The following is an 11,522-nucleotide window of genomic DNA, read 5'->3' as shown; positions in this document are numbered from 1 at the left end:
ACTGTACCACCGGGGAAATCCTCTTCTTCCTTTTTCTTAATTGAAGTGCAGTTGATTTAAAGTATTAGTTTCAGATGTACAACATAGTGATTCAGTATTTTTGTAGAATACTCCATTTAAAGTCATTATAGGAGGACTTCCCTGGTGGTCCAGCGGTTAAGAATCCACCTGCCAATGCAGGGGACAGGAGTTCAGTCCCTGGTCAAGGAAGATTCCACATGCCTTGGAGCAACTAACCCCACGTGCCAGGATTACTGAAGCCCATGCGCCCTCAAACCTGTGCTCCACAACAGGAGAAGCCACTGCAATGAGAAGCCCGCACACGGCAACTAGAGAGTAGCCCCCACTTGCTGCAATTATGGAAAAGCCCATGCAGCAATGAAAACCCAGTGCAACCAAAAATAAATAGGTATACAGAGTCGTTGCAGGGAATCCCCTGATGGTCCAGCGGTTAAGACCCCAGGCTTCCACTGCAGCAGGCATGGGTTCAGTCATTCATTGGGGAATTACTACACAAGCCACGTGGTGTGGCCAAAACATTTCTTTTAAAAAGTCATTATAAAATACTGGCTATCTTCCCTGCATTGTACAATGTATCCTTGTAGCTTATTTATTTTATAAGAGTAGTTTATACCTCTTAATCCCCATGCATATGCTGCCCCTCCCTCCTTCCCCAGCCCACTGGCGAGCACTAGCTCGTTCTCTATATCTGTGAGTTTGTTTCTGTTTTGTTATATTCATTTATTTGCATTGCTTTTTAGATCCCACCTATAACTTTTTGCTTTGTCTGTCTGATTTATTTCACTAAATCCTGATACCCTTCAGGTCTATCCATGTAGTTGCAAATAGCAGAATTTCATTCTTTGCCAGGGATGTTCTTGAAAGAGTAATGGAATTAGGACCACTGTGATTCTTGTCTTCATGGAGCTTCTGCTCTCACAGGAGACACTAGGATTAATAAACAATGACACAGTTGATTGTAATGATGTAAAGTGGCTCAGCAGTGAAAAAATCTGCCTGGAATGCAGCTGCCTGCAATGCAGGAGACACAAGTTCAACTCCTGGGTCAGGACGATCCCCTGGAGAAGGAAATGGCAACCCACTCTAGTATTCTTGCCTGAGAAATCCCCTAGATAGAGGAGCCTGGCAGTCTCTGGGTTGCAAAGAGTCGGACACGACTTAGCAGCTGAAACCATCACCACAATAATTCATTTGTGTTAGGAGGAGCCTGAGAATAAAGAGAGCCTGGCCCAAGCTGGAGGTCAGGGCAGATCTCTAAGAGCAGGCGATGGGCAAGCCAAGACCTGGTGAAGAGAAGGAATAAACAGGTTGCATTGGTTTCCTAAGGATGCTATTCCCACAGACAGTGTGTCTTGAGACAGAAATAGATTCTCCCACAGGGCTGGGAGTTGGAGGTGCAAAGTCAAAGTTATCAGCAGGGCTAAGCTCTCTCTGAAGGCTTGAGGGGAGAATCATTCCCTGTCCTGTCCTAGCTTCTGGTGGTTGCTGGCCTTCTTTGGTTTGCATGCAAGTGCATTACCCGAATCTTGGCTTCTGTTCACATGACCTCCTTCCTCTGTGTCTGTCTGCATCTCTGTCTTCTCTTCTTGTAAAGACAGCAGTCATATTGGACTCAGGACCTGCTCTAGTTCAGTATTGATCTTGTCTTAATTAATTACACCTGCAAAGACTCTATTTCCAAATAAGGTCCCAACCATAAGTACCTGGGGTTTGGATTTCAACACATCTTTTTTGGAGAAACAATAGAGCCCAGAAGAGAGGCTGGTCTGTGACAGTCATTGTTAGTTGGAATCTGAGGTAGTGGCCCCCAGGTGAATCCAGACAAGCCTGGGGTGGCCTAGTGGGGTTGCCTGGTATCTGGTTTGCTTAAAGTAGTGGGACCTTGCAGGAGGAGGAGGGAAAAGAGGAGAAGGGGTTCAAAGAGCAGAGTAGCACCTAACTGACTCTGTTAGAACATCTCAATTCCGACTGGCCATATTTCAAGTTCTCCATGGCCACATGTAGCTAGTGGCTACTGTCTGAAGGTACAGACGGGGGCATTTCCCTGGTGGTCCAGTGGTTAAGAATCCACTTGCCAATGCAGGGGACACGGGTTCGATCCCTGGTCTGGGAAGATCCCACATGTTGCAGGCAACTAAGCCCGAGTGCTCCAGCTGCTGAGCCTGAGCGCCACAAATACTGAAGCTCATGCATCCTAGAGCCTCTGCTCTACACCAAGAGAAGCCACTGTCGTGAGAAGACCGCTCACTGCAACTAGAGAGTAGCCCCCACCTGCTGCAACTAGAGAAAGCCCACACACAGCAACAAAGGCCCAGCACAGCCAAAAAATTAATAAATAAAATTTTTTTAAAAAGAGCAGTCAGCACCTTTGAAGATACAGCCTGGGTGCCAACCCTATACCAGGTGGTCCACCCTGACACAGGCAGAGGTTGTCTGGGGACACAGAGGGAAGAACCCAGGGTTCCAACTGTATCTGGTATGTCCCCTGTCATTTCCTGGCCTGTAGTTACATTTTCCACACGAATACAGTAGCCACTAGCTGCATGTGGCCAGGGAGAACTTGAAATATGGCCAGTCTAATTGAGATGTTCTGTGGTTGCAAAACACACATGAAATGATATCAGACGTACAGACCACTACCAAAAAAAGGTAAAACAGCTCCATGATAATTGTTTATACTTGTTACATGCTGAAATGATCATATTTTGTGTATATTGGGTTCAGTAAAGAGTATTATTGGGAATTTCCTGGTGGCCGCTTGGTCAGGACTCATGCTTTCACTGCCAAGGGCCTGGGTTCAGTCCCTGGTGGTGGTTTAATTGCTAAGTCACGTCCAACTCTTGCATCCCCATGGGCTGTAGCCTGCCAGGCTCCTCTGTCCATGGGATTCTCCAGGGAAGAATACTGGAGTGGGTTGCCATTTTTTTCTCCAGGGGATCTTCCTGACCCAGGAATCGAACCCGGGTCTCCTGTATTGCAGGCAGATTCTTTACTGACTGAGCTACAAGGGAAGCCCGCAATCCCTCATTGAGGAACTAAGATTCTACAAGCCATGTGCTCCTCCCCCTGCCAAAAAAAAATAGTATTAAAATTAATTTCACTTCTTTTAATTATTTAATGAAGTTAGAATTGACATGTAACACTGTGTTCATTTTTAAAATATTTAAGTATGCAACAGTACAATTTGCTATATGTATATAATCTGGAGTGGTCACAATAAGTTTAATTAATATCCACTACCACATATTTTGGGCTTCCCTCATAGCTCAGTTGGTAAAGAATCTGCCTGCAATGTAGGAGACCCAGGTTCGATTCCTGGGTTGGGAAGATCCCCTGGAGAAGGAAATGGCAACCCACTCCACTATTCTTGCCTGGAGAATCCCATGGACAGAGGAGCCTGGCAAGCTATAGTCCACGGGGTCGCAAAGAGTCGGACACAACTTAACGATTAAACTAAACCACCACCACCTGGTAGCTCAGCTAGCAAAGAATCCGCCTGCAATGCAGGAGACCCAGGTTCAATTCCTGGATCGGGAAGGTCCTCTGGAAAAGGGATAGGCTACCCACACCAGTATTCTTGGGCTTCCTTGGTGGCTCAGACAGTAAAGAATCCGCCTACAATGTGGGAGACCTGGGTTCAATCCCTGGGTTGGGAAGACCCCTGGGGAAAGGAACAACTGCCCACTCCAATAAAGGGCTTCCCTTGTAGCTGCCTGTAATGCAGGAGACCTGGGTTCGATTCCTGGGCCAGGAAGATCCCCTGGAGAAGGAAATGGCAACCCACTTCAGTATTCTTGCCTGGAGAATCCCATGGACGGAGGAGCCTGGCAGGCTACAACCCATGGGGTTGCAAGAGTCAGACATGACTTATCAACTAAACCACCACATATAGTTCAGTTTTTTTTCTTGTGATGAAGATTTTTAAGAACTACTCTCTTAGCAACTTTCAAACACAATACAGTATTATTAACTATAATCACCGAGTTGTACATGACATTCCCTTGACTTATTTGTCTTACAACTGAAAGTTTGTACCTTTGACTCTGTTCACTGATTTCATCCACCACTCATTGCCTCTGGCAACCACTTATCTGTCTCTGTATCTGAGTTTGTTTGTTTGTTTTTTTACGATTCCACATATAAGTGTGATCCTGCAGTGTGTCTCTCTGTCTGTATATTTACGCAATATAAATTTATATATATATGAATATATTTATATTGTTGTTGTTCAGTTGCTCAGTTGTGTCCAACTCTTTGTGATCCCATGGACTGCAGCACGCCAGGCTTTCCTGTCCTTCACCATCTCCTGGAGTTTGCTCAAACTCATGTCCGTTGAGTCGGTGGTACCATCCAACCATTTCATCCTTTGTTGTCCCCTTCTCCTGCCTTCAATCTTTCCATCATCTTTTCCAGTGAGTCAGCTCTTCGCATCAGATGGCCAAAGTATTGGAGCTTCAGCTTCAGCATCAGTCCCTCCAGTGAAAATGCAAGGTTAATTTCATTTAGGATTGACTTGTTTAATCTCCTTGCTGTCCAAGGGACTCTCAAAGTCTCCTCCAGCACCACAGTTCAAAAGCAGCAATTCTTCAGTGCTCAGCTTTCTTTATGGTCCAACTCTCACATCCATACATGACTACTGGAAAAACTATAGTTTTGACTATATGGACCTTTCTTGGTAAAGTAATGTCTCTGCTTTTTAATATGCTTTTTAGGCTTGTCACAGGTTTTCTTCCAAGGAGCAAGCGTCTTAATTTCATGGCTGCAGTCACCATCTGCAGTGATTTTGGAGCCCAAGAAAATAAAGTCTGTCACTGTTTCTGTTGTTTCCCCATCACTTACCATGAAGTGATTGGATTGGATGCCATGATCTTCATTTTTTGAATGCTGAGTTTTAAGACAGTGTTTTCCGTCTCCTCTTTCACCTTCATCTTTAGTTCCTCTTTGCTTTCTGCCATGAGTGTGGTGTCATCTGCATATCTGAGTTTATTGATATTTCTCCTGGCAATGTTTCTCCTAACTTGTGATTCATCTAGCTCAGCATTTCGAATGATGTTTTCTGTATATAAGTTAAATAAGCAGGGTGACAATATACAGGCTTGATTCCTTTCCCAATTTTGAACCAGTCTGCTGTTCCATGTTCAGTTCTAACTGCTACTTCTTGACTTGCACACAGATTCCTTAGGATGCAGGTAAGATGGTCTGGTAGTCCCATCTCTTTAAGAATTGTCCACAGTTTGTTAAGATCCATACAGTCAAATTTATATATTAATATATACACATATATAACTTTTCCCCCATACTTCTTAGCTTGTGAGATCTTAGTTCTCCGACCAGGGATCAAACCCATGCCCTGGAATGGAAGTCCCGAGCTCTAACCACTGGACTGCCAGGGAATTCCCCTATATCACATTTTCTTTATCCATTCATCCATTGGTGGAAATTTATGTTGCCTGCTTCCACATGCTGGCTGCTGTAAGTAATACTGTAATAAACATGAGGGTGTGCATATCTTTTTGAGATAGTGACATCATTTTTTTCAGATAAATATCCAGAAGTAGTTGGATCATATGATAGTCCTATTTTTACTTTTTTGAGGAACCAACATAGAGTTTTTGATAATGGCTCCACTAATTTGCATTCCTACCAACAGGGCTGAAGTGTTCCTTTACTCCACATTCTCACCAACACTTGTTATCTCTTGCCTTCTTGATAATCGTCATTCTAACAGGCATGAGGTGCTATCTCATTGTGGTTTTGGTAAGCATTTCTCTGATGATTAGTGTTGCCAAGCACCTTTTCACATACCAGTTAGCCATCCGTATGTCTTCTTCGAAGACCATCTATTCAGATCCTCTGCCTGTTACTGGAAAACCTGCCTCTTGGTGAGTGTCGAGCCCAAAGACACAACCAGAGATCTTTCTCAGAGCAGCAAAATTGGGGACCTTTTATGCTAAGATTATGTGCATATGCATGAAGGGGCTTGAGCAAAGGAGAATTCAGCATAGAATTTGGACAAAGGTTAACAGAGTCCAAGCTTTGAAAGTGAAAGTCACTCAGTCGTGTCTGATTCTTTGAGACCCCATGGACTATATAGTCCATGGAATTCTCCAGGCCAGAATACTGAAGTGGGTAGCTATCCCTTCTCCAGCAGATCTTCCCGACCCAGCAGTCAAACTGGAGTCTCCTGCATTGCACTGCATTCTTTACCAACTGAACTATCAGGGAAGCCCTAGTCTAAGCTTTAGTTAATTGAAATCAGGAGGATTAGAAAAGGTCAACATCATTATTCCTTCAGTTCAGTTCAGTCTCTCAGTTGTGTCCGACTCTTTGCAACCCCATGAACTGCAGCATGCCAGGCCTCCCTGTCCACCACCAACTCCCGGAGTTTACCCAAACTCGTGTCCATTGAGTCAGAGATGCCATCCAACCATCTCATCCTCTGTTGTCCCCTTCTCCTCCTGCCCACAATCTTTCTCAACATCAGGGTCTTTTCAAATAAGTCAGCTCTTTGCATCAGGTGGCCAAAGTACTGGAGTTGCAACATCAGTCCTTCCAATGAACATCCAGGACTGATGTCCTTTAGGATGGACTGGTTGGATCTCCTTGCAGTCCAAGGGACTCTCAAGAGTCTTCTCCAACACCACAGTTCAAAAGCATCAATTCTTTGGCACTCAGTTTTCTTTATAGTCCAACTCTCACATCCATACATGACTACTGGAAAAACCATAGCCTTGACTAGACAGATCTTTGTTGACAAAGTAATGTCTCTGCTTTTTAATATGCTGTCTAGGAGAAGGCAATGGCACCCCACTCCAATACTCTTGCCTAGAAAATCCCATGGATGGAGGAGCCTGGTGGGCTGCAGTCCATAGGGTCCCTAGGAGTCGGACACGACTGAGTGACTTCACTTTCACTTTTCACTTTCATGCATTGGAGAAGGAAATGGCAACCCACTCCAGCGTTCTTGCCTGGAGAATCCCAGGGACGGGGGAGCCTGGTGGGCTGCCGTCTGTGGGGTCGCACAGAGTCGGACACGACTGAAATGACTTAGTAGCAGCAAGTTGGTTGTAACTTTCCTTCCAAGGAATAAGCGTCTTTTAATTTCATGGTGCAGCCATGAAAATCACCATCTGCAGTGATTTTGGAGCCCCCAAAAGTAAAGTCAGCCACTGTTGCCACTGTTTCCCCATCTATTTGCCATGAAGTGATGGGACCAGATGCCATGATTTTAGTTTTCTGAATGTTGAGCTTTAAGCCAACTTTTTCACTCTCCCCTTTCACTTTCATCAAGAGACTTTTTAGTTCCTCTTCACTTTCTGCCATAAGGATGGTGTCATCTGCATATCTGAGGTTATTGATATTTCTCCCGGCAATCTTGATTCCAGCTTGTGCTTCTTCCAGCCCAACGTTTCTCATGATGTACTCTGCATATAAGTTAAATAAGCAGGGTGACAGTATACAGCCTTGAGGTACTCCTTTTCCTATTTGGAACCAGTCTGTTGTTCCATGTCCAATTCTAACTGTTGCTTCCTAACCTGCATACAGGTTTCTCAAGAGGCAGGTCAGGTGGTCTGGTATTTCCATCTCTTTTAGAATTTTCCACAGTTTATTGGGATCCACACAGTCAAAGGCTTTGGCATAGTCAATAAAGCAGAAATAGATGTTTTTCTGGAACTCTCTTGCTTTTTCTATGATACAGTGGATGTTGGCAATTTGATTTTAGGGTCTAGTTAATCTGGTGGTTGAGTGCTTGAGGGAGGTTTGAATTTTACAAAATGCTTCAAGTGCTTCAGGCTAATCCTTACCACTGAAACAGAACTGGAAGTCTTTACAACTAATTTATTACCTTCACTGTTGTTACTTCTCTTGCCTAATAACAGTTGTATGTTTCTCTATCTTTCCTTCCCTTATGATCATTAATTACTGAGACTTGATCAAGGGCAAGCTTGTAGCCAGGCTTAGATCACAAAATGCCTTAGGGAAAAAAAAAAAAAAGGCTTCTCTTATGTCAAAGGGCTTCCCTGGTGGGTCAGACAGTAAAGAATCTGCCTGTAATGCGGGAGACCTGGGTTCAATTCTGGGTTGGGAAGATCCCCTGGAGAAGGGAATGGCAACCCATTCCAGTGTCCTACCTTGGGAAATCCCATGGACAGAGGAGCCTGGTGAGCTACAGTCTCTGGGGTCGCAAAGAGTAGGACATGGCTGAATGACTTTCAGTTTCACTTTTCTTATGTCAAAAAGGTGTAGTTGGTTCTTTTCCTCCAGGGATCTCTACCCTGTCTGCTTAAAGCCCACTTAAATTTTTTTTTTTTTAATTTAGCTGTAGCGGGTCTTCCTGGAGAAGGAAATGGCAACCCACTCCAGTATTCTTGCTGGGGAAATCCCGGGGACAGAGGAGCCTGGTGGGCTACAGTCCATGGGGTCTCCAGAATTGGACATGACGGAGCACTCATCAGCAGCAGCGGTTCTTAGTTGCAGGATCTTCATTCCTTCACACAGTATCTTTCGCTGTAGCACTCGGGCTCAGTTGCCCCAGCATGTGGGATCTTAGTTCCTCATGCATGCATGCTTGCTCTGTCACTTCAGGCCTGCCAGACTCTTTGCCACCCTATGGACTGTAGCCTGCCGGGCTCCTCTGTCCATGGGACTCTCCAGGCAAGAATACTGGAGTAGGTTGCCATTTCTTTCTCCACTTAATTCCTCAACCAGGATCAAACCTGTGTCCCCTGAATGGCCAGGCAGATTCTTAACCACTAGACCACCAGGGAAGTCCCACATGCCCGCTTTTTAACCCAATTATCCGTATATTTTTTTACATGGTTACTAGAATATTGAAAAATGTACTTCATGTTTCTGTTGAACAATGCTGCTCTAGATTTTTTTGTGTGTGGTGGAAATTGTTCAGGAGAATAATTTTATATATAGGCATGTTCCTAGGACTTCCCTGGTAGTCCAATGGCTAAGACTCTGAGCTCCCTATGCAGGGGACCCAGGGTCTAATACCTGATCAGGGAGCTAGATTCCATATGGCGAAACTAAAGACCTCACATGCCACAACTATCAGTAATAATAAACGAAACAAACCTGCTTGCCACGACTAAAACTCCCACATGATACAACAAAGATCAAAGATCCTGCATGCCACCACTGAGACCCAGTGCAGTCAAATAAATAAAGAAATATTTAAAAATAGTTTCTTCCAACTGTTGTGTGGATTCGAAGGGTCAACGATGGCATTCAGGAGGCCAAGAAGGATGCACAGCGATGGTGGGTGCCGGACCTCAGAGGGCAATGGTGGGCGTAAGAATGACAATAGCAGTAACAATTCACAGTAAAGTGGTAGTTGCTGTGTTGTAAGCATTTTGCATGTTCATTTCATTCTTCTCCGAAGCCCTAGGAAGTAGGAACAATTACTATCCCATTTGGCAGATGAAGAAACTGAGGTATAGAGAAGCAAGGTCATCTGTTTAAGACACCTGGTTGCAGCCTATGCCTCTTTGGGGACACGAGGACAATTATGGACAGATTAGTAGGTGGACTGACCGACCCTGGGAAGGGAGACAATGAAGCCTGTGTATGGGGGAGCCAAGGGCATGGGAGGAAAAGCCAGAGGTGGTGAAAGACAGGATCAATTAAGGGTGCATCAAACCTGGGGAGCCTGGAGGACCTCCAAGGGGGGATACAAGTTGCAACTGGATGCTAGGTGGGGACAGACTCCAGGTGGAGAGCTGAGGTTGTGGCTATACTTGCATGAAATGGGGGTAACGGGAAGGAACTGAGGGTCACAGTAAATCACTGCCCTCCTCCAGGCAGGAACTGTTGCAGGAAGGGGGACCCCTTCTGGGGCCCAAGAATGGGCCCTTGTCTAACACTTGGAAATGAATTGTCTGAGGAGACACGTGTGCTGACAAAGCAGAAGACTATTGGCAAGGCACGCGCAGGCAGAGAGCAGCAGGGTAAGGGAACCCAGGAGAAGTGCTGTAGCACGTGGCTTGAAGTCTCACGTTTCTATGGTGATGGGGTTAGTTTCCGAGTTGTCTCTGGCCAGTCGTCTTGCTGCTGCTGCTGCTGCTAAGTCGCTTCAGTCGTGTCAGACTCTGTGCGACCCCATAGATGGCAGCCCACCAGGCGCCCCCGTCCCTGGGATTCTCCAGGCAAGAACACTGGAGTGGGTTGCCATTTCCTTCTTCAGGCCAGTCATCTTGCTTGGCCCATATTTGGTCTGACTCAGGGTCCTTCCTGGTGGTTTGAATCTCTCAGCTGAGAGGGACTTCAGTGCAAAGGATCCTTGGAGGTTGGTAGGACATATGATAGACTGGCATCTCCTCCCTCCTTTTGACTCCTCCGGAATTCTCCTGGTTAATTTTGGCGGCAGCGCTGTATTCTTTATTGGAATCTCCTGTTGTGAGACCACGCATGCAACTGGTTATCATTCTGCCTGGCCAAGGTGGGCAGTTTCCATCAACAGTGGTGGTCGTGGTGGGAGGGGGTCCAGGCAGGAAATCAAACAGAAGGGGGTCACCTGTGGCCACCCAGTCAGTCTGCCCCTGAGAGGCTATAAAGTCTCCTTGCATTCCACAAGTTGCTTGAGCACCTATGTATGCCAGGCCCATGTTGAGTGTTGAGGAGTCAGCAGTGACCAAGATGGACGGAGATGTCTGCCCTCGTGGTGTGGTGGGGACAGTGGATATAACATAATAAGAATTATATATAAATAGAAGATCAGTGCTTTGGTCTGAAAGTTTGTGTCCCCTCTCCCAAATCCATATTTTGAAATCCAACTTCCTTATGTAAAGTTATTAGGAGGTGGGGCCTTTGGGAATTGATTGGGGTTAGATGAGGATTTGAGGGTACAGCCCCCATAATTAGATTAATGCCTTTATGAAGAGGAAGAGAAACAGGTATTTCTTTCTGTGTGCAATGCACTAAGGACAGGCCATGTGAGGACGTAACCAGGAACAGGGACTTCACCAAGACCCCTGCAGCGCTGGCACCCTGATCTTGGACTTCCACTATCCAGAAGGATGTGAAATAAATGTCTGGGAATTCCCTGGTGGTCCAGTGGATAAGAATCTGCCTGCCAATGCAGGTGACAGGAGTTCGATCCCAGGTCCAGGGAGAGCCCGCATGCTGTGGAGCAACTAAGCCCGTGGGCCACAACTACTGAGAGCCTGCATGCTGCAACTACTGAAGCCCATTAAGCCCTCAGGCCTAGAGTCTGTGCTCTGCAACAAGAGAAGCTACTGCACTGAGAAGCAGCAATGAAGACCCAGTGCAACCATTAATAAATAATGTCTAAAATTTTTTTTAAAAAGAAAGAAATGTCTGTTACATAATCCACTCAGTCTGCCCTATTTATTATAGCAGCCCCAGTTTACTCAGACAATCAGGCTATGATAACTGCTCTGGAAAAAAAAAAATGTAACAGGGAAGGGAGAAGGGTCCCAAGGGTAGGGATGGGGTGGAATTTTGAAGATGGTCACACTGCAGGTATGACATAT

Source organism: Oryx dammah, unplaced genomic scaffold (genome assembly GCF_014754425.2).
Source record: "Oryx dammah isolate SB20612 unplaced genomic scaffold, SCBI_Odam_1.1 HiC_scaffold_5, whole genome shotgun sequence".
Classification (NCBI taxonomy): Eukaryota; Metazoa; Chordata; class Mammalia; order Artiodactyla; family Bovidae; genus Oryx; species Oryx dammah.
Note: the sequence above shows the minus strand (reverse complement) of the source record.